This window comes from Lycium barbarum, chromosome 11 (genome assembly GCF_019175385.1).
Source record: "Lycium barbarum isolate Lr01 chromosome 11, ASM1917538v2, whole genome shotgun sequence".
Classification (NCBI taxonomy): domain Eukaryota; kingdom Viridiplantae; phylum Streptophyta; class Magnoliopsida; order Solanales; family Solanaceae; genus Lycium; species Lycium barbarum.
The window spans coordinates 50,606,445-50,628,289 of record NC_083347.1 but is presented as its reverse complement, the minus strand read 5'-3'; positions in this window follow the sequence as shown (position 1 = coordinate 50,628,289).

Here is a 21,845-nt window from a genome sequence, read left to right as displayed (position 1 = left end):
CAAACATTTCATCCACAAGAATCTAAGAGAAATTAGTGATCAACTACATGAAATCCATGGAACCAAGAGTGTGAAGCTCATCTACACCAAGAAATTGCAAGGGAAGTGAAGTAGGGTTTTTGGCATAAAAGAGTATTATTGCTCAAGGCTTGTTCCAACACTACCCAAGGTAAGTTTTATAACTTTTTCATGATTATTGAAGTAATCATACGCTGAAACACTTGGATTATGGAAGAGTGTAGTAAATGGGTCATAAAATGTGAATAGTGCTATAGTTGGATGATAGTTGGATTGAATCATGAATGTTGGTGTGTTGAGAGTATAAATATGCTATAAATGAAGTTTAGACCATGAAATAAGTATTACGTATGAGAAGATGTGATGATGAGCCAAAACCAATAAATATGGAGAGATTGGAGGAAAATGGTAGAATGTGGTAGATGTAGATAAATGACGATTGTTGATACGATATTGTGAGTGTTGTTATGAATGTTTGGTAGTTGAAATGAAACGTGGGAAAGGTAGTAGAAACAAGGGAAATACTGCCCAATTTTCCCTATAAATAGTAGTGCGTTCTTATCGTTGACTGACAAATGATGGTATGAATTCTCTCTTGAAGGTAGAGACGTGATATTGAAGGAGAACACGCGAATGCTCGACCAATTAAATGACAAAGGTATGTGAGGCTTATCTCTTCTTTCAAAAAGGCATGAATCCTTCAAGTTTTCTATAATCCTTCTACAAGACGAAGCCCATGAGTCCTCGAATATATCGAATTACATATGAATATGATGGTGATGATAATGAGCTAAAGTATAGTGATTCAAGAATTTGTGGCATAATGTTCCTATAACGCTAATGATGTCATCTTTGTTAACACTCGCCTTATGCTCTATTTCCTTCAAGGCGAGGCACGGTACTCATAAACGTTCATAATATAATCGGGGGTTCACGACCTTACGTCACCCCGACATAGTGTAGTTGCCTTTAAAGCTTAACGTATGCTCTTAATGCTAATATATGATATGTCTATAAGATGATTAGCAATACTAGTTTGTAATACGATGATGATATGTATAAGATACCAAGAAATGATAAGGTGATGCTATGTTATGAGTTGTGTAATAGTGATATGTTATGATTGATTTTTTTATGATAAGATTCCACCGAGCTTATATGGCCGGGCATGTCACCGTGAATGCGGGCTGCGTATGATTCTACCGCGCCTATATGGCCGGGCATGTCACCGCTAATGCGGGCTGCTATGTTTACACCGAGCCTAGAGGGCCGGGCATGATCAACACTAGTGGGCGGCATATGAGGATTACCCGGACGCGGGTAATGATGCGGAGTACGATGTGATGATGTACGTGATGAAGTATTTGATGATGTATGTGATGATGAATGTGATGATATATGGGATATGACGAAACATATACTATGATGATGTAAAATATGATATATTTAAAAAGTATGTTGCTTATAACACTCAAGCCGGTTATATATTTTCTTATGATTCATGATGCTTCTATGACACTGTTCATTTCATTCCTGCCTCACATACTCAGTACAATGTTCGTATTGACGTCCATTTTCTTTGGACGCTGTGTTCATGCCCACAGGTAGACAGGGAGGAGATCCTGCTCCAGATTCTTAGAAGCTGTTAGCTGACTGAAAGCACTCCATTGTCCCGGAGGTGATTATGATGATTCTTTTGTGTACAATTGTAGATGTCATCTCATAGAGGCTCGTAGATACTCAATGTCGGTTATGTGGTTTCACGACGTAGATATTGTGTAAATGTATTGATATATGTTATTGTATAAAAGCATTATGTTTTGTAATGAAAAGCAGTCTCTTTTGTAAAATGAGTATGAAATCGATAAATGATTGTGAATGAGTGTAGGAAGTAATAGTACGAGTGGTGCTCGGTAGTTAACCCCGGGTACCCGTCGCGGCCCTTAGTTGGGTCGTGACAAATGACTGTCTTCGGATAGGCTCTGAGGAATGCTTAACACCTTCCCGTCGGGGTTAATAAAACCCTTACCTAGAATCTCACAGGTTTCAAAGACTAAAAAAAAGAGTTTACTGTTTTTACAAATGGTTTCCTAATATTTCCTAAAATTAGGTGGCGACTCTGAAAATTTGCAAAACCGGAGGAAACATAGTCATAAGTTGTGAACTAGTTTTAATCCGTTGAAAATAGGACATGACAGAATGGCGACTCTGCTGGGGACCATACCTTAGGTTTTGACTTTAGTAGACTTAGTTTAAGAAGTAGATACTCGAGGGATGTTTTTTTTTTATTATTTTATCACCTGTTATTTATGAGTTGCTACATTGCTATATTTGAAAGGACGCAAGCCAAAGCCAAACTTGTGCTCCTTATTTGTTTGAGAAAACACTATTTGTTACTGCTTTCCTTATAATGTCATTGCACTTTTTATCGAGTCTTTGGCCGTACACTTACACACACTGTGGTTCACACGAGGTGTTGTCTGACACACCTCCACCCCTTCTTTGGATTCTCTAGTTTCAGAGTCGGTACGGTAGTTTACTACGTATCTTCTCGCAGACATTCAGTCCCACTCCGAAATTCTTAGGAAAAAATCTTATTCTAGAAAAAATAAGTCATGCTGCATACACCTTAGGCAGGACAATCCAAGGTATTGTCGCTGCAAATTAGGAATCCACCCTTTTGTCAAAGGTCTGAAACCTGAATGAACCCTTTATGTGAATTGATGAAATGATCCTTAAGAGACACAAGATGATTTTTTTAACAAACAATACTTATCATAATCTTTACCCTTCTTTTTTTAGATGGAAATTAACCAAAACCTACCAAATATCCAAATGATAGTCTCATCTCCTCACGACCTGCAAACTTGGTGGAGGAACATAAAAGTGGCACACGGAGAGGAAATCCGACAACATCTGGGGTCATTAATGTCACTAATGGGTATCCAAGCTAACAAAACTCTCACCAAGCTGCTGACAGAATTTTAGGATCCCGCCAGTGTAACCTTAAATTTTTTGGATTTTGAGATAACCCCTACTTTAGAGGAAGTTCGTGGATTCACCGACTTACCATTTGAGGGAAGAAGGCAGTGTTACCATCCTTCATATCGGGAGAGAAATTCTTGCGCATTTTGGGATTTAATGTCTACCCGGTCTTGAGGAACGTGGAAAATGATTGAGTGAAGTTTGACTTTATTTTTCAGAGATTTGGGCGCCGAGAAAGCTTTGATCGATATCGGGATGAGTTTACGTGTGACCGCGGAAGGTGGGAGAAAATGCGGCCACGAGTCTTCGCCATAGCCTTGTTGGGAGTCATGGTCTTCCCAAAGAGAGCCTACCGAATCAATATTAACCTTTTGCCACTTGTTATGAATATCTTCTCGGGACCGGATGAATTGACATTGAGCCCTATGATCCTCGCGGTGATGCTCGGAGCTCTATCGTCTTGTTCAAGAGGGCATAACTCTTTCAAGGGGTGTAATCTCTTGCTGCAGTTATAGGACATGGAACACTTCTATACTCGCCTCCTCATCATGGATTATTGCATAGATACTCGTAGAAGAATTCAGAGCCATACGGAAAGAATGAGGTACTGGCCTAAACCTATTGGAGAGGAAGAGTGGCGCGCATTCTTTGTTCAGCTCACGGGATATGCTATTCAGCGGAAATATCCCTGGCTGTCAGGGAGACATTTGGATAGAACTGCAAATCTGTACTTCATTGAGTTGATCGGGTTGGAAGGGATTCAACCATATGCACCTCTTAGAGTCCTGAGGCAGTTTGGAGTTACACAAGATGTCCCAGTTTGGTCCCATATGGCACTGCATGAAGATAATTATGACAGGGTGGTTCCAGTAGCACGAGTGAGAATTCTACAAAGAGAATGGCTGAACATGATCACAATTGGTATGGGTTATGAGAGTTGGTGCACACCCGAGTATTACATCTGGTATAATGTGGGAGGCTTGGCACTTTTGCCAACCGAGGACGGATTCGATGGGCTCACGGACGATGATGTAGCCGCTTGGCTTAAAGTTGAGATATTGCCTTTCATGAACGTCAATAATGGCATGTACAGGTAGGTAGTTTCGGGTTCAGTAAACCATATGATACAACTGGTAGAAGAGGAAGATCCGATCGAACCGGAAGAAGAGATGGAAGAGGATCCTGAAGAAGATCCGATAGAGCCAGATGAACCAATGTAAGAGAATTCGAAAGAAGATCCAGAGTGGGAATTAAAGCATAATCTTGCAATGGAGGTAGAGCCGGAGAAATCACCTGAGTATACTCCAGCAGGATATTCTAAGGAGGAACCGGAGGTGCAGTCCGAGTACAGGCCTACAGTACATGGTATAGAGGAGGGACATGAGTATGATCCAGAGGCAGGTTGGGAGATAGAGACAGACCCAGAGGAAGAACCTGAATACGACCCCAGGCCCGATTATGATCCAGCATATGGTAGGGATGATAATGACAGCCCGACATAGCCTTAGACTATTTTCTTTCCCCTTTTATTTTCTTTACATTCCAAAAGAGTGTCATACGGCCCAATACCTTTGTACGCCTTCGCGGCCACCCTTTGCATTTTCATTTCAAATTTCCATCGACCCATTCCTTTTGTATGCCTTTATGGCCATCCCTTTTTATGTTTTATCATTTCAGGCTGCTATAGGCCTATCCTTGTAAGCTCTTGAGCTACCTTTTGTTGGAATGGAAATTATGTTTGTTCTAAAAAATCACAGAATGTGTCACAAAAGGATCATCATCATCAACTTGTGTGTAACGTAGGTTTACCTCTGGCAAAAAGAGGCTTCACAATTAGGACACACTTTTTTGCACATCGACTTGACGTAATTATGTGATTAAACGTGTTACGAGACTCTTTCTAAAGGTTCCCGGACTAACCTTCTTGTTTTCCAACTGTCTTTATTTTGGTTTTATCCCCCCAACAGAGGTTGATTTGTGTTGATCTTCAAACTGGCCGAATCACACTACAATTTGAGGTCTAAGGGAAAAATGACTATAACCAACGAAGTCAAACCAACAGCTAACCTTGCCATAACGAATGAAAATCCAGGGAGCTCAAGGGAGAGGAATAATCTAAACGATGAAGAAGAGATCACTTTGCTAAAACTACAACTTGACGAACTAAGAGGAGAGATGCACCAAGTTCGGCACCTGACCCATCTCATTGTGACTGCTTTCGCAAACCCACCTCACTTTCCATCCTTGGATTCGCCTATTCTAGAACACTTCCCTCCATCCACACGCCCACCTCCAGTACCCCTTTCTTGCTCCAACCTACCTCCAGTCACTTCGGCGAATGTACCAAATCTACCTAAACAAAGCCTTTACATCCTCGACTACACCCATACATCACAAAACCCACTACCAACCCAAACTGCTACCGCACCTACTTACCCCACCGTGCAGCACATACCATGGGAACATGTTGACACTTCCCACAAGCAACATGTGCCACCGGTATATGCAGCTGGGGCTCCAACCTTTACCGCTTCTGTCACAGTCAGGATCCAGTTGAGGTGGATCAGTATGCATAAATGGAGAGAGATGCCAAGATAGGAGAAGACGAATGAATCATTAGCCAACTGCACAGTCTAAGGAAATAAATGAGGAGCATGCGAGTCACTCAGGGAAGTGAGAATTTGGATTAAGATGATCTATGCATACACCCGGATATTGGCATGCCAGTAGGGTACATACCTCCTAAGTTTGATGTTTTTGATGGGACCGGTGATCCTCATGCTCATTTGAGGGCCTACTGCGAGAAGTTAGTAGGAGTGGGAAGGAACGAGAAATTGAGAATGAAGTTGTTTATCAGAAGTTTGTCAGGAGAGGCGCTCACTTGGTATACTCGCCAAGATCCTCGCAAATGGAGCGACTGGCACGATATGGCTAGGGATTTCATGACTCACTTCGGGTTTAACACTGAGATCACACCAGACAGGTTTTCTCTGAGCAATGTACAAAAGAAGGCGACTGAATCATTCGAGGATTATGCAAGACGTTAGAGAATTGAGGTCGCCCGATTTATGCCCCCATTGGACGAAAGCGAGCTCAGCAAGTATTTCATTCGTGCTCAGGAAGGAATCTACTTTGAAAAGATGATGGGATCAATTGGCCAAAAGTTCGCCGATTTGGTCAAAATGGGAGACTTTTTGGAAGAAGGAATCATGTCCGGAAAGATTCAATCAATGGCTGCGCTGCAAGCCGCAAGCAAAGCCATACCGTCAGGTTCCATTAGCGGAGTTAAGAAGAAGAAGGAGGACATATCTAATATCACACCTTACCACCGGCGAGGAGAGTCATCTCGCCTATACCCCAAAAACTCCTAAATATTTGCTCATGCCCCTTATGTCCCGTACCCAGTTTATAACGCCCAACCACATTTCAACACACCACGAGCCCCCACTTACCAAAACCCTCCAAGACTTTACACCTCTATCTAAGCACCCATCCACCAAAATAGACCAGCATATGCCCCAAGACCTCGCCTAACTCTCGAAGTCAGAAATACCCGAACCTATAACCCCATAGCCGAGCCTTTAGCCCAGTTATTTGAAAGGTTGAGGATAGCAAGATTGTTGCAACCAATTGAAGGGAGAATCTCTGATCCAATTCCTCGAAACTTTGATGGGAACAAACGTTGCGCATATAATTCAGGAATTCAGGGATATGACACTGAGGAGTGCTTTGGTTTGAAAAACCAAGTTGAAGCTTTAATGAAGAGTGGAGCAATTCAATACACTACAGTGCCCTCGAACGTGAACAACAACCCGCTACTAAATCATGGAAACCGAGCAGTTAAAATGATATCATTTAATGAGAAATATGACTTGGAGGGAACCATTGTGCCCATTGGAAACACTGAGGCATTTGTCGCAACATCCCCAACTGCTCCCATCATCACGGTACAGTTGAAGGCGCCGGCAACTATTCGGACATACCAACCAAAATCCGTGGTGACCACTGTTGTAGCAAGAAAGCACGATTATGATTATAGGGAAGTCCCATGGGACTATCAATTGAAAGGGAAGGCTAAGATGATGGAAACCGCAGTCGCCCATGGAATGACAAGGTCAGGAAGATGTTATGTCCCAGAGGATTTAAACAGAGGAAGTTCAGGCAAAGAGCACCATCAAAGGAGAAACATTACTGATGCCGAGGCAGCAGAATTCTGGAAGAAGATGCAAACCAAAGATTATTCAGTCGAGGAACAGTTGAAGAAGACACTTGCCCAAATATCGATCATGTCCTTGTTGATGAGTTCTGAAGACCACAGGGACACTTTAGTTAAGGCGTTGAGTTGAGTAAGCATATCGAACGAGATGATGGGTGAAACGCTGGCCACAACAATCGGGCAGATGGTTGAAGCAAACAAGATATCTTTCCACGATGATGAACTTCCACCAGAAGAACAGAACACAACAAAGCACTTCACATCACCGTGAGGTGCGTATATAAGTTTGTATCCAGGGTACTTGTTGATGGAGGTTCTGGGTGTAACATTTGCCCTCTAAACACCTTGAGAAGTTTGAAGATGGACACGGGAGTGAAAGAAAGCCGTATGAAGGTCCGAGCTTTTGACGGGACACAAAGGGGTGTCATTGGAGAAATCTGTCTACATTTGCAGATCGGTCCTATGGAGTTCCCGGTCCTTTTTCAAGTGATCGACATATCATCAACTTACAACTTGTTGTTAGGAAGGCTATGGGTCCACATGCCTAGAGCCGTTCCTTCCACTTTGCATCAGTGTTTGAAATTCGAAAGGGGTTGGGAGCAAATCGTAGTTCAGGGGGAACTTAGTCACCTCGTCTATTCTGAACGCTCTATCCTGGTTACTGAAGAAATGGGAGAATTAGATGGAGCTACCTTTCATGCTGTGGAAATCATGCAAGTGGTAAAAATAGATGAGATGGCAGGATCTAATGAAATGAAGATGTCAAGCGCGGCAAAGATGGTAGCGCCAGAGATGTTGAAGTACGGCTACCAGCCAAAGTGTCACGACCCGACTAGGGGCCGTGACGGGTACCCGGGGCTAACCACCGAGCATCGCTCGTTCTATTACTCATCATACTCATTCAATGCTCTTTTATCAAATTTATACTTAGTTTATAAGGAAATCATTGTCCATTTAAGAACATAAATACTTTTATATACATAAGCCTCTCGGCTATCAAAATGATAATATACATATATATACAATAGTGACCTTGTAAGACCATATGACCCACACTGCGTATCTACGAGCCTCTACTAGAGTACTAAATATAGGGACGGGACAAGACCCCGTCGTGCCCAAAATATACATGTACACAAAAGAATAATCATAAGCACCTTCGAACAATGGAGTGCTCTGTGGGCATGAACACAGTGTCCAAAGAAAATGGACGTTAGTACGAACATTGTACTGAGTATGAGAGGCATAAACAATAATGGTACGTCAATGAAATGAAGAAGATATCAATAAAGAACATCTGGATCTGACTGCCAATTATAAAGGAAATAAATCATGCTATCTTACTCATACTCATCATCATATCATATATGCATAAATGTATAAGCTGCCCATCCATATCGGATCGGTGTGATAATCAATAACATTAGCCTGTGTCCAGGCCTCCCGCGTCCGGGGTACCATCTCATGCCGCCCACTAGTGGTGTCTGCCCGTGCCATCTGGCCATGGTGAATACGCTGCCCGGCTTAGCGGTGACTGCCCGGGCATTTAGGCGCGGTGTTATATCATCATCATAACATGCTCATCATAACATGCTTATCATAATAAGCTTATCCTAGTATGCTTACCATAGTACATGTATAAAGGCTCAAGGACAATTATACTTTATCGGGGTGACGTAAGGTCGTGATCCCCCGATTTTATTATGGAGCATTCATTGACATCCTGCCTCACCTTGAAGGAAATAATGCATAAGGTGAGTGTAAACAATAATTGACATCATTAACGATATAGGATCATCACATCATGAACTCTAGAATCCCTATACTTTAACTTATCATCATTATTATTGGGCTCATAACATATCTCATTTGACTACTCATGAACATAGGATCATAGTTTTCCGGAATGTAAGAAATTCATGAAGAGGAAAAGAAGTCATACTATAGGATTCATCCCATATAAAGAAAGGACTAGCCTCACATACCTTTTACGTTTAGCTAATCTAACGCTTGCTTGTTCTCCTTCGATATCCGCATTTCTACCTTCAAGAGGATTCGCGTTAACGTTAGTCAATCGGCTATAAGAACGCGTTACTATTTCTAGGGAAAATTGGGCAGCATTTCCTTTGTTTCTACTACTTTTCCCATATTCTATATCAACTCCCAAACGTTCATACAACATTCACAATACCGCAAACAACAGTCATCATTTATCTACATTTACTACAATTCACCATTTCCCTTCAATTTCTCCACAATTATGGTTATAGCTCTTTATCGCGTTTTCTCATATATAATACATATTCCATGGTCTAAATGTCATTTATAACATATTCACAATCACAACATACCAACATTCATGATTCATCCCAACCACTATTCAACAATGACACTATTCACTCATTTATGACCCATTTTCTATGTCTTTCTACAATTCAAGTGTCTTAGTCTTCCAATACATTAAACAACATGGTATGGTCATGAAAATTACCTTAGATGATGGATGAAAAACCCTTGAGTGGAACTTCTCTTCTTGCACCAAAACCCTAATCCACTTCCCTTGAGGTTTCTTGGTGTAGATGAACTTTGGCTAGGTCTCATACACTTGTTTTCATAGTTTGAAGTAGTTGATCATGGATTTCCTTTGATTTTCTTGTGGATGAATGTTAGAGAGTGTTCTAGAGGTTTCTTGACTTGTGGAGTGAAAATTAAATGAATTGAAATGAGAAAGGGTCCCTTATATTTAATCATGAAAGCTGTCCCGACGAACTTATACGGACCAACATACGGTCCGTACATTTTATACGAACCGTATGTGTGGCCGTATGTTTGGTCCAGTAGGTGGTGTCCCTCTTGGATAAATATACGGCCTAACATACGGCCAGTATATTTTATACAGTCCGTATGTTGGGCCGTATAGTGCCCAGCTGTTCCGTTTTCGTTTTCGTCGACTCGTTTGATCTCCAATCCTTATGGAACCTTCTTGACACTTGTTTAGCACCTCAATACCAATATAAGGGACGTTACCACTCTTCTCTAAGAGGTCATTACGCCATCACTAATTCTTCGTCCATAATTCCTACCCGACACATAACATATCCTTCACTTCCTTTGTCAAACTTCTTTCTTTACGTCTAATGTCTTTGAATCTCGATTAGGATCATCAAATACTATTTATTACTTATCAAATCATAGTACACATCGTGCCCTTCACTGGCTTATTCACTGCACGTTAACAGGGAATTTTCCAAGGTGTAACATTCTTCCCCCCTTTTGGAACATTCGTCCTCGAATGTTAAACACTCGGGAATTCTACGAAAATTTCGCCAGAGTTTCCCATGTAATAAGGCACTACCGTCCTGTCACAACAACCCACAATAATATTTCCTAACAGGGCCACAATACAATAACAATGTAAATTGGCCACACACGACCAAAAGCATGAAAAGAAAGCTTACATACCTCAAAATCTTGGTGTTTCATCTTGAATCTCTCCTGGGGATTGCAATAAATGCAGATATGTGGATTTCATTTTCTCTTCCACTTCCCAAGTCATTTCTTCCTGGTTGTTGTTTCGCCACAAGACTTTGACTGAAGCTACCTCCTTATTTCGAAGTCTTCGTACTTGCCTATCTAAGATGGCAATAGGCACTTCTTCATATGCTAGCTCTTCTGTCACTTGGACATCATCAATCGGAACAATCCTCATAGGATCTCCAATACACTTACGGAGCATCAAGACATGAAAGACTGGATGAACTGATTCAAGTTCTGATAGGCAAGTCCAATTCGTAGGCTACATGACCCACCTTGCGGATAATGTTATAGGGTCCAATGTATCGAGGACTTAATTTCCCTTTCTTGCCAAATCTCATCACACACGACCAAAAGCATGAAAAGAAAGCTTACATACCTCAAAATCTTGGTGTTTCATCTTGAATCTCTCCTGGGGATTGCAATAAATGCAGATATGTGGATTTCATTTTCTCTTCCACTTCCCAAGTCATTTCTTCCTGGTTGTTGTTTCGCCACAAGACTTTGACTGAAGCTACCTCCTTATTTCGAAGTCTTCGTACTTGCCTATCTAAGATGGCAATAGGCACTTCTTCATATGCTAGCTCTTCTGTCACTTGGACATCATCAATCGGAACAATCCTCATAGGATCTCCAATACACTTACGGAGCATCAAGACATGAAAGACTGGATGAACTGATTCAAGTTCTGATAGGCAAGTCCAATTCGTAGGCTACATGACCCACCTTGCGGATAATGTTATAGGGTCCAATGTATCGAGGACTTAATTTCCCTTTCTTGCCAAATCTCATCACCCCTTTCATTAGCGACACCTTCAGAAATACCCAATCATCAACCTGAAATTCCAAGTCTTGCTGGCGGTTGTCCGCATAAGATTTTTGGCAACTTTGGGCTGTCAACAATCGATCTCGGATCACTTTGACTTTTTCTACCGCTTGCTGAATCAATTCAGGGCCTATTAGCTGTACCTCTCCTATTTCAAACCATCCAATTGGAGACCTGCACTTCCTTCCATATAACGCTTCGTACGGAGCCATTTGAATACTGGAATGGTAGCTATTGTTGTACGCAAACTCAATAAGGGGTAAGTTATCATCCCAACTACCACCGAAATCCAGCACACATGCTCAGAGCATATCTTCCAAGGTCTGAATAGTACGTTCGGCTTGTCCATCAGTCTGTGGATGGAATGTCGTGCTAAGCTTCGCTTGAGTACCTAGGCCTTCTTGAAAGGATTTCGAGAACTTAGCTGTGAACTGTGCTCCTCTATCTGTGATAATGGATATTGGGATGCTATGGAGTCGCACAATTTCTTTAAGATACAACCTCGCATAGTCTTCTGCTGAGTAGGTAGTTCTAACCGGAAGAAAATGAGCTGCTTTCGTGAGTCTGTCCACAATCACCCATATGGAATCATACTTTCCTCGAGAACGAGGTAACCCCACAATAAAATCTATGTTGATTACTTCCCATTTCCAAGTAGGAATTTCCATTGTTTGCAATAACCCTCCTGGTTTCTGATGTTCGATTTTCACCTATTAGCAATTTGGACACTGGGCTACAATTTTGCTATGTCTCTTTTCATGCCATCCTACCAATATATCATCTTGAGATCATGATACATCTTAGTTTCACCTGGGTGAATAGAATACCGAGAATAATAGGCTTCTTCTAGAATTCGATGGCTCAATTCTACAATGTTCGGCACACATAGCCTGCCTCGATATCTAAGAATCCCATTCATGGAAACATCAAATAGGGACTTCTCCTTTTCATGAGATATGTCTCTGTAATGGCACAAATGAGGATCTTCATACTGATGCTCTTTCACTTCCATATTCAGAGAAGAAACTGTGGGATCATTAATACCAATCCCTGCACTACCCGAATCAATTATACGTACTCCAAGATTAGCTAACTGGCGAAGCTCATGAGTCATTTCTTTCCTCTCCGAAGGAACTTCACATAGGATACCCATTGATCTGCGGCTAAGCACATCAGCCACTACATTTGCTTTTCCGGGGTGGTATAAGATGTTCACATCATAATCTTTCAATAGTTCTAACCACCGCCTCTGTCGCAGATTCAACTCTTTTGCTTGTAAATGTACTGAAGACTCTTGTGATCTGTATAAATATCGACATGTACACCATAAAAATAATGTCTCCACATTTTAATACATAAATGACTGCAGCCAATTCGAGATCGTGAGTTGGATAGTTCTTTTCATATTTCCGCAGCTGTCTTGAAGCATAAGCAATAACTTTACCGCGCTGCATTAACACACATCCTAACCCAACACCGGAAGCATCACAGTACACAACATAGCCATCTGGCCCTTCTAGAAATGTTAATACTGGAGCTGAGGTTAATCTGTCCTTCAACTCTTGGAAGCTGCGTTCACAAGCATCGTTCCATTGAAATTTAACCGACTTCTGGGTTAGCTTCGTCAATGGGGCTGAAATGGCGGAAAATCCCTCTACGAACCTTCTATAGTAACCTGCCAATCCCAGAAAACTACGGACCTCTGTAGGTGTTGTAGGCCTTGGCCAAGTCTTTACAACTTCAATTTTCTGAGTATCAACTCGAACACCATCATCTGAAATAACATGACCCAGAAATGTTACAGAATTCAACCAAAACTCGCACTTTGAAAATTTTGCCTATAATTCTCGGGCTCGAAGAATTCCAAGAACAATGCGTAAATGATCAGCATGTTCTGATTCTGTGCGAGAGTATACCAAAATGGCATCAGTAAATACTATCACGAACAAATCCAAGAGCGGCCTAAATACATTATTCATCAAATTCATGAACACTGCCGGAGCATTAGTCAACCCAAATGACATCACCCGAAATTCGTAGTGGCCATATCTTGTTCTGAAAGCTATCTTAGGAATATCTTCTTCTCTAACCCTCACTTGATGATAACTCGACCTCAAGTCTATTTTAGAAAACCACTTGGCACCCTGTAGTTGATCGAACAAGTCATCAATCCTTGGGAGAGGATATTTGTTCTTTACCGCCACCTTGTTCAATTGCCTATAATCGATGCACATTCGTAGGGAACCGTCTTTCTTTCTCATGAACAAGACTGGTGCTCCCCAAGGCGACGAACTGGGTCTAATAAACCCCTTCTCAAGTAAATCCTTCAACTGTGACTTTAGCTCTTTCAATTCTGCCGGAGCCATCCGATACGGAGGAATAGAAATAGGCTTCGTGTCCGGCAACACATCAATGGAGAAATATATCTCTCTTTCTGGAGGAAGTCCTGGAAGTTCATCTAAGAATACATCTGGAAATTCATTCTCTACCGGAACGGATTGGAAAGTTGATGACTTTGCCTCGGTGTCATGAACTCGGACTAAGTGATAAATATAGCCCTTGGCTATCATCTTTCTCACCTTAAGGTAGGAAATACACCTACCCTTTGGAGATGTCGTATTACCCTTCCATTCAAGCACGGGCTCTCCCGGAAATTGGAATCGAACAGTTTTCATTCGGCAATCAACATTAGCATAACATGAAGCCAACCGATCCATACCCATAATTACATCGAAATCTAGCATTTCCAGCTCGATTAAATTAGCTTTGGTCTGGCGATTGCATATCACGACTACACAATTTTTATACACTTGTCTCGCTATCACAGGACCACCAACTGGAGTAGATACCTCAAAAGCTTTAATTGGCTCAGGCTTCACCCCAATACAACCACCAACATATGGAGTAATATAAGAGAAAGTAGAACCCGAATCTATCAAGGCATATACATCATGGGAAAATATGGACAATGTACCTGTAACCACATCCGGGAAGGACTCAAGATCCTGTCGTCCGGCTAAAGCATACACACGGGGCTGAGTGGCACCTGGAGTAGATGCTACCCCTCTGCCTCTACCTCGACCTGCTGAAATCTGGGAAGTCTGCCCTACCAGGCGTACTGAGGATGAACCAGCCACTGATCCTGTGGGCTGAACCCCAACTCTACCGCTGATCGACGGGCAATCTCGCATCATATGCCCAACCTGACCACAGGCATAGCAAGCATCTGTGCCCTGGCGACACTGTCCGGAATGCCATCTACTGCACTGGCTGCATCGCGGTACCAGGGGTCTCCTCTGACTATAATCTCCCCTGAATTGAGAATTCGAAGCTCTCGAACTCTGACCCTGACCGGAAGGAAAGGAGAGATCAAATCTCCTACTCGTAAATTGAGGAGGTGCACTAGTCACCGACTGGCCTGAGTGTCTGAAATAAATTTGCCTCGATCCCCCTCTATAATCCCTACCTGCCTCCATAGATCTGGCCCTCTTGCTTTGCCTTCTATCAATATCACGATCACCTCTTTGTGGTTGCTGTCGTCCCTCTAAATTCTGGGCATGGGCTTGTATTCGGGAAATATCCATCCCATCTTGAAACGAAGCCGTCAAACAGTCTTTAAATAGATGTGGCCCTAAGCCACTCACAAAGCGATGCACTCTATCTCCCATCTTGGCCACCATAGTCGGGGCATATCTAGCCAATGAGTTAAATTGAAGGCTATATTCCCGGGCACTCATACTTCCTTGCTTTATATTTAAGAACCTATCCGCTCTAGCTCGGCGGACCTCGGGTGGCAAACAGTGACGGATAAAATCATCTACAAATTCTTGCCACACGTGAAGTGGCGCATTTTCTTTCCTTGATGCTAGCCAATTGTTATACCACAATACCGCCACATCTCGGAGTCTAGAAGATGAAAACTCCACATATTCGGTCTCGGAGGCATGAATAATCCTCAATGTTCTCAACATCTCATCAATAAAGCCTTGCGGGTCTTCATTCGGCTTTGACCCAAAAAACACCGGAGAATTAAAACTCATGAAATCACGGGCCCTGGTACTAGTTGCCCGATCACTTGAACTCACGTTCTGCCGCTGCGCTTGGGAGACAACCAATTGTGTCAATAATTGAATGGCCTCAGTCACTTGTTGACCCGAAGCAACCGGTGGAGGAATTGGAGCTGAAGCTCCTCCTTGTTTTTCTACATTGGGCGGGGTATAGGAAGTATTAGATGGAGCCTCATTTTGTGACTCGCCCTCTTCTACATTCATTGGCGGCTCTCTTTCTACCCGCCTTTTTATCGTAGTCTTGCCCTTCTGGGCAGCTGTAGGTTTTCCTTTTGGCGGCATTTCTGAAATCACAACACACTATTAAGAGGGGAAAATATTGTAACACAGCTCTATCGCACGATCTCTTAAGATGAAAGATGGTTATTTTTCCTAAATGCTCTGTAGCCTCTAGTTTATTAGCGTGGCGCGCAACACATCATAAACAAGACTCTACTAGACACGGCTCGTAGACACTTCCTAGGACTGAACTGCTCTGATACCACTTCTATCACAACTCGACTAGGGGCCGCGACGGGTACCAGGGGCTAACCACCGACCACCGCTCGTTCTATTACTCATCATACTCATTTAATACTCTTTTATCAAATTTATACTCAATTTATAAGGAAATCACTTTCCATTTGAGAACATAAACACTTTTATATACATAAGCCTCTCGGCTATCAAAATGATAATATACATATATATACAGTAGTGACCTTGTGAGACCATATGACCCACACTACGTATCTGCGAGCCTCTACTAGAGTACTAGACATAGGGACGGGACAAGACCCCGTCGTGCCCAAAATATACATGTACACAAAAGAATAATCATAAGCACCTTCGAACAATGGAGTGCTCTCAACTCAGCTACTGGCTCCTACGAATCTGGATCAAGATCACCTCCATGTCTACCTGTGGGCATGAACACAGCGTCCAAAGAAAACGGACGTTAGTACGAACATTGTACTGAGTATGAGAGGCATAAACAATAATGGTACGTCAATGAAATGAAAAAGATATCAATAAAGAACATCTGGATCTGACTGTCAATTATAAAGGAAATAAATCATGCTGTCTTACTCATACTCATCATCATATCATATATGCATAAATGTATAAGTTGCCCGTCCATATCGGATCGGTGTGATAATCAATAACATTAGCCTGCGTCCAGGCCTCCAGCGTCCGGGGTACCATCTCATGCCGCCCACTAGTGGTGTCTGCCCATGCCATCTGGCCATGGTGAATACGCTGCCCGGCTTAGCGGTGACTGCCCGGGCATTTAGGCGCGGTGTTATATCATCATCATAACATGCTCATCATAATATGCTTATCATAATATGCTTATCCTAGTATGCTTACCATAGTACATGTATAAAGGCTCAAGGACAATTATACTTTATCGGGGTGACGTAAGGTCGTGATCCCCCGATTTTATTATGGAGCATTCATTGACATTCTGCCTCACCTTGAAGGAAATAATGCATAAGGTGAGTGTAAACAATAATTGACATCATTAACGATATAGGATCATCACATCATGAACTCTAGAATCTCTATACTTTAACTTATCATCATTATTATTGGGCTCATAACATATCTCATATGACTACTCATGAACATAGGCTCATAGTTTTCCGGAATGTAAGAAATTCATGAAGAGGAAGGGAAGTCATACTATAGAGGTTTAGCTAATCTATCGCTTGCTTGTTCTCCTTCGATATCCACATTTCTACCTTCAAGAGGATTCGCGTTAACGTTAGTCAATCGGCAATAAGAACGCGTTACTATTTCTCGGGAAAATTGGGCAGAATTTCCTTTGTTTCTACTACTTTTCCCATATTCTATATCAACTCCCAAACGTTCATACAACATTCACAATATCGCAAACAACAATCATCATTTATCTACATTTACCACAATTCACCATTTCCTTTCAATTTCTCCACAATTATGGTTATAGCTCATTATCGCGTTTTCTCATATATAATACTTATTCCATGTTCTAAATGTAATTTATAACATATTCATAATCACAACATACCAACATTCATGATTCATCCCAACCACTATTCAACAATGACACTATTCACTCATTTATGACCCATTTTCTATGTCTTTATACAATTCAACTGTCTTAGTCTTCCAATACCTTAAACAACATGGTATGGTAATGAAAATTACCTTAGATGATGGATGAACAACCCTTGAGTGGAACTTCTCTTCTTGCACCAAAACCCTAATCCACTTCCCTTGAGGTTTCTTGGTGTAGATGAACTTTGGCTAGGTCTCATACACTTGTTTTCATAGTTTGAAGTAGTTGATCATGGATTTCCTTTGATTTTCTTGTGGATGAATGTTAGAGAGTGTTCTAGAGGTTTCTTGATTTGTGGAGTGAAAATGAAATGAATTGAAATGAGAAAGGGTCCCTTATATTTAATCATGAAAGTTGTCCCGACCAACTTATACGGACCAACATACGGTCCGTACATTTTATACGAACCGTATGTGTGGCCATATGTTTGGTCCAGTTGGTGGTGTCCCTCTTGGCTAAATATATGGCCTAACATACGGCCAGTATATTTTATACGGTCCGTATGTTTGGCCCTATAGTGCCCAGCTGTTCCGTTTTCGTTCTCGTCGACTCATTTGATCTCCAATCCTTATGGAACCTTCTTGACACTTGTTTAGCACCTCAATACCAATATAAGGGACGTTACCACTCTTTTCTAAGACGTCATTATACCATCACTAATTCGTCGTCCATAATTCCTACCCGACATATAACATATCCTTCACTTCCTTTGTCAAACTTCTTTCTTTACGTCTAATGTCTTTGAATCTCGATTAGGATCATCAAATACTATTTCTTACTTATCAAATCATAGTACACATCGTGCCCTTCGCTGGCTTATTCACTGCACGTTAACAGGGAATTTTCGAAGGTGTAACACAAAGTCCGAGTTAGGCCCAAAATCTGATGGCAGAAGGGTACTTTTGAGCTCGGGTATGATCCTATGTTTGGAGAAACTAGCGGCACCAAGAGGATCTTTTTCCAGAAGCAAGTTCCTGTCCAGGGTCAGATGATTGTGCCGGAGGTCGATGAAGATATCACAGAAGGAATGAAGAACCTGTTCGTGACAGTGATCGAGGAGTATTGTGGGGAAACTGAAGCAGATGCCGAGACACCGACTATTCGTGATGCCGAACTAGGAGAGATCTTGCAGAATTGGATTGTCAGCCCATCCTTGGTTCGCCGGGAGTCTTGGTAGTGTGAAATTGTAGTTTGTTTTCAAAATAGCATGATCAATTGAGGCTTGAATCATGCCTGTGCTCTTTTGTCATCTGCCGCTTTCTTTAAAAGCATTGAATGCTTCTTTAATGAAAATGCATTTCTACCTTTTTATTAAAAATATCATATCTTACGTACACTCACTTTCCTTTTTCAGCACTCAAGCTAGTAAAAATATTCATTCTATGATTATGACATGTAACAAAACCGTTGAGCAAGGTACAAAAGGGGAACAAGATTATAAGGAATATGACGAAAGCATGATGCCTGAGAAGCTTCCGCAAGAGATCGAGCAGCTCGAGAATCAAAAGAAACCTAACTTGGATGAAACTGAGATAGCTAACTTAGGAGTCGACGAATTAGTGAAGGAAACTCGGATTAGCATACACTTAGAAGCTGAACGGAAGCAAGAATTGTTGGAATTACTTAAGCAGTATGTCGACGTATTTGCTTGGTCCTATGAAGACATGCCCGAGTTGAGCACCGACATCTTCTCTCATAGGCTACCAACTGATCCCACCCGCCCGCCGATCAAGCAAAAGCCAAGGAAGCTCAAGCCCGATTTGAGTTTAACGATCAAAGAGGAAGTCACTAAGCAGATTGAAGAAAATGTCGTGAGGGTTACAAAATACCCTTCGTGGTTGGCCTACATTGTGCCCGTTCCAAAGAAGGACGAAAAAATTAGGATATGTGTGGATTATCGGGATCTCAACAAAGCTAGTCCTAAAGATGACTTCCCCCTTCCGAACATCCACATACTCATCGATAACTGTGCAAAACATGAGTTTCAATCATTTGTCCATTGCTTTGCAGGATATCATCAGATTTTGATGCATGAGGATGATGCAGAAAAGACGGCGTTTACCACTCCATAGGGAGTGTACTGCTACCGAGTAATGTCATTTGGCCTCAAGAATGCTGGTGCGACCTACATGAGGGCCATGACTATTTTGTTCCATGATATGATTCGTAGGGAGATCGAAGTTTACGTGGACGATGTCATTATCAAATCTCGAAGGAGTTCAGATCATTTTACTGACCTAAGGAAGTTCTTTGAACAATTGTAGAGGTACAACTTGAAGTTGAATCCAGCAAAATGTGCATTTGGAGTTCCCGCTAGAAAATTATTGGGATTCATTGTTAGCAGAAAAGGTATAGAGTTGGATCTTTCAAAAATCAAGGCAATGCAAGACTTGCCTCCCCCGAAGAGCAAGAAAGATGTAATGAGTTTCTTCAGAAGGCTCAATTACATTAGTCGATTCATCGCACAGTCGACGGTGATTTGTGAACCTATATTTAAACTGCTGAAGAAAGATGTTGCCATAGAGTGGACAGAAGAGTGTCAGAAGGCCTTCGACAGAATCAAGGAGTACTTGTCCAGTCCACCCGTATTGTTCCCGCCAGAACCGAGAAAACCTCTATTGCTGTACTTGTCCGTATTGGATGGTGCGTTTGGATGTGTGTTGGGACAACACGATGAGACGGGGAAAAAGAAGCAAGCCATTTACTACCTAAGCTAGAAATTTCACACCGTACGGGGAAAGGTACACTTTGTTGGAACGCACGTGCTGTGCTTTGACTTGGATCGCACAAAAGTTGAGATACTACCTATCTGCGTACACCACGTTCTTGATCTCAAGGATGGATCCACTCAAATACATCTTCCAAAAGCCGATGCCCACCGGGAAATTAGCAAAATGGCAGATCTTGTTAAGTGAGTTTGACATCGTGTACATAACTCAGAAGGCCATCAAGGGACAAGCATTGGCGGATCACCTCGCTGAGAACCTCGTAGACAATGAATACAAGCCGCTTACAACTTATTTTCCTGATGAGGAAGTACTATTCGCAGGGGAAGATATTTCAGAGCCTTATTCAGAATGGAGGATGTTCTTTGATGGAGCGTCAAATTTCAAAGAGAATAGGAGCAGTTTTGGTTCCGAGATAGGTCAGCACTACCCTATCTCGGCAAATATCAGATTTTTACCTGCACGAACAATATGACAGAATACGAAGCTTGCATCCTCGGGCTTAGGATAGCAGTTGATATGAAAATCAACGAACATTTGGTAATAGGCGATTCTGACCTATTAGTTCATCAGGTACTAGGAGAATGGACCACCAAGAATGTCAAAATTCTTCCATATTTACATTGCGTGAAGGAGTTGTGCAAGCAGTTCAGAGAGATTGACTTCAAGCATGTCCCTCGAATCCAAAATGAGTTTGCTGATGACCTTGCGACATTGTCATCAATGATCCAACATCCGGACAAGAATTACATCCACCCTATCAAGGTAGAAATACACGACCAACAAGTATATTATTTTTATGTCGATGAGGAATTGGATGGCCAGCCATGGTACTACAACATTAATAAGTTGCTCGAGACAGGAGAATATCCGGAAAATGCTACTAACAAACAGAAGCGGACCTTGAGGAGAATGGCAAATCACTTTTCCTTAACGGAGAAATCCTATATAGGAGGACTTCAGATCTAGGATTGCTAAGATGTGTAGATGCCGCAGAGGCAACAAGGTTGTTAGAAGTACACACAGGGACATGTGGACCCCACATGAACGGATTCACTTTGGCAAAGAAGATTCTGCGAGCGGGATACTTTTGGATGACTATGGAAAGAGACAGCATTCGCTATGTACAAAAGTGCCGTCAATGTCAGGTTCACAGAGATTTCATTCGAGTTCCCCCAAATGAGCTTAATGTAATGGGCTCCCCTTGGCCGTTCGCCGCTTGGGGCATGAATGTGATTGGACCTATCGAACCCCCTACATCAAATGGACATCGCTTAATCTTGGTGGCCATCGATTATTTCAGTAAATGGGTCGAAGCTTCAACGTACAAGGCAGTAACAAAGAAGGTGGTAGCAGATTTTGTTCGCCACAATATAGTTTGCCGATTTGG